The sequence below is a fragment of the Terrapene carolina genome, unplaced genomic scaffold (assembly GCF_002925995.2).
Source record: "Terrapene carolina triunguis isolate 2854851 unplaced genomic scaffold, T_m_triunguis-2.0 Scaffold33452, whole genome shotgun sequence".
In the NCBI taxonomy this organism is placed as follows: domain Eukaryota; kingdom Metazoa; phylum Chordata; order Testudines; family Emydidae; genus Terrapene; species Terrapene triunguis.
The window spans coordinates 143,569-149,653 of record NW_020697803.1 but is presented as its reverse complement, the minus strand read 5'-3'; positions in this window follow the sequence as shown (position 1 = coordinate 149,653).

The following is a 6,085-nucleotide window of genomic DNA, read 5'->3' as shown; positions in this document are numbered from 1 at the left end:
GTATATTATAATTGGTAATGTAATGTAAAATAAACTTTGAGACAAAGTCATTTCAAACTGAAAAACCAGAAGGGAACATTTTAACCTTGTGACCCGGGGTGCCTGGGGCAGCCCAGGGTGAAAATACCAAGGTCTGGGCAGGTTGCAAAAGGAGAGCAGATTCTCCCATAACTGGTGGTTAACACTGAAGTTAGACTCACCAACCTGTCACAAACTGTGCTTCTGATCCCTTACACTGGTTAGCAAGAAGCTGAAAAAATGAAATCACAGAGCCTGCTTTACTGCATTCCAGCTCTCCGGCTCCCAATCAGCACCTAGGTCCAGTACAGTGAGAAGTTATTTGAAACTCTGCTCACAATACAAAATGTTCTTCTGAACCCCAAAGGGTCAGTCACATTGCCAGGTCAGTATTAATTTGGATCTTACCCAAAATACCAGGCTGCCAACCAATCCCTTAGTGTGTAAAACTAAAGGTTTATTATAAAAGAAAAGGAAAGAACAAGGAGAGAGTTGTTAAATGGTAAAGAAATCAGATACATACATAAGACTTCAAAGTCCATATATCAGGTTCTTAGCAGTATTGGTGAGTTTGCTGGCTTGAGAGTCCCTCTGAAACACATCCACAGCTTAGATAGGTCATCCAGTCCTTTGTTCAGAGCTTCAGTTTGTAGAGAAGTTGCTCGAAAGGCAGGAAGCAGGATTATTGATGAAAAATGGAGATGACGCAGCTGCTTTTTATATTCTTTTTGCCATGTGGCTGGTACTTCCTGTGTCCCAAACACAAGCTTCACAGCACATGACATGGAAAAGCCTTAGCGTTCTGTCCATAGGCATGCCCCTACATATCTTGCTGACTCATCAGGTGTAGCCCCTTGATTCTTTCAATGGATCCAGTGTACAGCTGATGGCCCTTGATGGACCATCCAACAGGCTAACTAGTGCTGATACCAATCTCTCTGGGGGTGTCACCCAGATACACAGCACAAGTTTGAAATAAAGATACATCACACATATTCCTAAGTCACGATACAAAGATGATACAAACATATAAATGTGATTCCCACTGATACCTTACAGGGTATATCTGATAAGATTCATTGCACTTTTATAATTTTTGTATCAATACTATCGTAAAATGTCCCAAATATTCCATACAGTGTCACAAACCTTATTGAAATGCTTCCCTGAAAAAAATCATCCAAGTGGACACATTCCCATGGAAAGTTTTGATTTCAACAAAATGGCATTTTCTGACAGAAAAATTATTCCCTTAGAAATTTTTTTCACCAGCTCTAATTTTTACAAGTGAGTGACTAGAGGACAGGGCAGGCTGCATGGCAGTGGGGTATCTGCAACATTTTGGAGGAGTTAATGTCAATTTGGGCTCGTCACTAGGGCCCTACCACATTCAGGGTGCATTTTGGTCAATTTCACGATCATAGATATGGTCAGAGGTTGGCTGCGTGTGTTTATTCAGTGTGCTGTCCCAGCTCTGCGCAGATAGCAGAGACAACAGAGCTTAATTAAACTACTCCATAAATCCACAGCCTCGGTTTTCAGTGAAAGCACCCGGCCAGGTTTATTGTCGACGAAGCACAGTAATATCACCTGGCAGATTCTACAAGGATACTAAGACATGTGTGCTCATGACAATGGATGTAGCTCAGTCAGTGGCGGGACTTTCCACTTGTCCCTAGGCTGGTCACAGACACTCCTTCTGAGATACATCTGTATACACCAATACAAAGAAGTTGTGTATTGCCTCTAACGTATCAGGGTGCCACCCATTGCCTTGTACATGCTAGTTTGATTAAAATATCTCTAACCATCATGCTGTCATCCTGACCTTATCTATAGGAGGGGTCAGTGTGTTCCTGTTCTCTTTGGGGAATGTGTTGGTATCTGGGTGTTCTGGTACCACCCGTCTGGAATGTGCCTGAGTGAGTGCTCTGTGCTCAGCACCTCTTAGGAATATGTGTTTCTGCAACATCAGTCCTGTGCTTGCCAAATTCCATGAGCAGGGCCTGCCTCTTGCTTACAATTTAACTTTGCTTTCTGTCAGCAAAGTTTTGACTGCTTTAGTTCAGGCCACAGGCCTCATACCAGGCCTCTAATACAAGGCCTTATGTTTCATGTCCTCTCTTACTACATTAGGATTTTTCAAATGGTCAATTTCACAGTTTCAGGTGTTTAACTCTGAAAATTTTATAGTGTTGAAACCATGGGGGTCCCGACCCAAAAGGGGGGTGATGGAGGGGGTCACAAGACTACTGTATGGGACTTTTGGGATTGCCACCTTTACTTCTGCACTGCTGCTGGCAGGGACGCTGCCTTCAGAGCAGAGGAGCTGGAGAACAGCGGCTGCTGGCTGGGCACACAGTCCTAAAGCTAAAGCCAGGGCCACCACCAGCAGCAGTGCAGAAGTGAGGGTTGCAGGGTATGTGTGTGTGTGTGGAGGGGGGGGGCAGGTTACCATACATCTGGGTGTTCATGGCAGCCTTCCACCCTGGTTGGGGGTTGACAGCTTGGGCTGCAGCCTCTCCACCCTGGTCAGGGGCTGACAGCCACCCTTACTTCTGCGCTACCTTCAGAGTTGAGCTTCCAGCCAGCAGCCACAGAGCTTCCTGCAGCTGGGAGAGGTTCCCAGAGGTGGGTCTGAGATGGCTTTGGGAGCGGCCCCTGCAGGGGAAGTGAAAGTCCCAGCCTGGGCTGGGACTAGCAGCTGGCAAACGGTGCATGGTTGGAGCCCCCAGCTGCGATGCCCCCAGCCCTGCTCCTCCTCTACAATAGCCAGATTTCATGGTCCGTGGCGCATTTTTCACAACCATGAATTTGGTAGGGCCCTACTCATCACTTCATTCAAAGGTTCTTCACAGTCTACAAAAAAGAAACAGCATGTGACCGCACCCAGAAAAGAAACGCCTAATGAAAATGCAAACTTCAATCAAACCATTTCTGAGCAGAAGGAAGTGAAACTAAACTCCTCTCTGGTCTCTTTCCTGCACTAGAAGCCATGGCTGCTGTGAATCCAGCAAAAGCTCTCCAGGATGAAGTGACCTGTCCCATCTGTCTGGAGTATTTTAAAGATCCGGTGTCTCTAGACTGTGATCACAGTTTCTGCTGAGTCTGCATCACCCAGTGCTGGGAGGTATTCAATACAGACGTCTCCTGCCCTCAGTGCAGAGAGATCTTTCCCCAGAGGAACCTCAGGCTGAACAGGCAGCTCAGGAATATTGTGGAAGCAGCCAGAGAACTCAGGTTGCAGACAGTGAGGGAACCAGAAACAGAGAGTCTGTGTGGGAAACACAAGGAGCCTCTAAACTGTTCTGCAAAGAGGACAAAATCCCCATCTGCCTAGTGTGTGTCTAGGGTGACCAGATGTCCTGATTTTATATGGACAGTCCCGATTTTGGGGGCTTTTTGTTATATAGGGACCTATTCCCCCCCCCCCCCCCCACCCGCTGTCCTGATTTTTTACACTTGCTATCTGGTCACCCTATGTGTGACAGATCCAAGGAGCACAGAGATCACACTGTGATTCCTGCAGAGGAAGCTGCCAAAGAATTCCAGGTAGGAAATGACCAACCGTTGTTTTTTTGGGAAACTCACCTTCCCCAGCATTAGGGTTTCCTTGAGCCCCAGACAGCCACTCAGTGAGCCTCCACTGGCGAAGAATGAGGGTTTTCAGGCCTAAATAGGTTTCCCAGTGACTGGGAATCCTCCAAAGGCTCATGCAGGTGAAGTGTGGCCCTCAATAAACGTCCTATGGCTAACTCACTGGAGTGAGGGTTAGTGAGTAACCCGCACCCCACCCCTCCTGCTCCCCACACATGGAGTCCTGGTCACTGAATGACCCCCCTTCTCTGCCCCTCACCACTTCCACCATCTCCCAAAGCTATAACCACCATGTCCGTGCTTCTCCTCTCCTTGGGGCCCAGGAAGCAGTAGAATGCAGCTGTGGTTGTCCTCTTGGCATACATCCCCTTCACTCTTTTCCTCTAGAGCTCCTCACAAGGACCAGAAGCAGGGCCATCCTTAGGCTGTATGGGGCCCTATGCAGTATTATTAAACTGGTGCCCCTTTGTCCGACAGCAGCCCGGGCTCGCGTGTATATTTTAGATAAGGGTGGTCTTTTGAAGGATTTATTTAAAAAACTATATGTCTCAAGATCCAAGCATTTAAGGCTAAAGATGTATACTCAGATTGTGCATCTAAAAATCTATACAAGGATTCCTTTAGAGATGTGATTTTATAATCTTCATCAACACATTAATGAAATATTTTTAAAGCAAATTTTAAACTAAGGTTCTGTAGACTGACATGTTCTGAGTAAATATTACAGAGATGCACAACTGTTTTTGTCAGTAAATTCAGAAACTGACGGTATATACCTAGGGGTTGGCAAATGCCTGTTAAATGACTTCATTACCCCTTGAATGGCTCTTTAACAGTTTCAATGTTATGCTAATAGGTCTGGCAGGCTGGAGGCTTTTTCACTTTTAAGTACAAGATCCCCTCTGGAGGAAGACTCACCAGGCTGCAGCAGCCAGCTGTGGTGGGAGCCTGCAGGAAGGGTCAGAACAGAGATGGGAAGAAGAGGGAGGGTGGACACTAAGACCCAGGGGTGCCCCAAATTTTCGGGTCCCCTACGCAGCCACGTATGCTGCGTATGCCTAAGGATGGCCCTGACCAGAAAGGAGTCCCACCCTCATGAGACTTAGGACGGGCACTGGAGTGGAGCTCAGGCAGACCCTAGCAAATCTGTCTGATGCAGGGACTGGGTTGGAGGGGACAGCAGAGCAATCAGGCATGTAGCAGGGTTATTGCCTCCAGAGGGCACCGTCATGGCCTGGGGTGGCTCTGCAGAGGCCCTGCCTCAGTCCCTTTTGAGAAAAATAATCCACAATGGCTTTTTGTGGCCACTAACACCCTTGATCTCTCAGCAGGGACTCCCAGGACTCCTAGTCTGGAGTTCGGCCTTATCACCCAGAAGAAGATCCAAGGCCTCCTCTGCCTTCTCCACAGGCCTCTTCCCTCTGGCCCTCCATAGGCCTCTGTTTTACCTACCCCAGGCCTGATTGGATGACATGATCCCACCAGTCACCACTCCCCATTTTCCCCACCAGGGGAGGAGAACTGGCTATATTACAGGCGGGGCTGAGACCCCTCTGCTTTTACTGGGCCAGCCACCCTGTGACCAGCATCATCCCTCATCCATGTCTCCTGAGGCCATGGGGAGAGAGTCCCAGTCCTGCAGATTTCAGTTGGGAAATTATGGCCGTAGATTTCAGTGTGGAAACCTTGTGCCCATAAAGTTTCCATGTTGACATTAATAATAATAATAAATAATAATAATAATAATAATCAACAGAATGCACTGATTTCTATTGCAGTGGCATCTCTGGGCCCCAATGAGAGATTAGGGGCCTGTTGTGCCAGGCACCGTACAGACAAGTCCGGCAGAAAGAGCTCACAGTCACAGTCTAACAAAGACGATCTGCAGCAGGTGGATAAAGAAACAACTGGGGGTTGGAGTGGGGGACAAGTAAAGAGCATTGTGTTTGCATACACTGGCAATCGCGATACTTAGGTCATCATGGGTGGCCACCATTCCAGATTTCAAAGCTGTCCATTTTCTCTGGCGCAGACGTAGGTGCCCATACTTTTCTATGGGGAGTGTTTTAGGTGCTGGAGTGTCAGCAGGTACGAGGGGAAGTCCACGGCCCAGTCTCCAAAAGGCGGTGGGTATAATAGGCCAAGGGTCACACCACCTGCAGTCTGCCTCTTCCCTTCCTTTCTCTGCCCCTTCCCCAAAGTCCACCCAGCTGCCTTGCTGACTCCCTCCTCTTTTCCACTCCACCCCCACACCTGGAGGTCCCCGCCTCTTGCCACGTTCCTCCTCTCCTCCATTCCCCCTCGAGGCCCCCCTCCCGCCGCTCGCCACGTCCCTCTTCTCCTCCACCCTCTCCCCCATGAGTCCCCTTGTGAAAGTGAAATGAATTATATTAAAGAAATAGAATGGATTAAAGAAATGCTGTATGTGCCTTTAAGTAGAAATGAGGAATGCTGCGATCCAGGTGTCAGG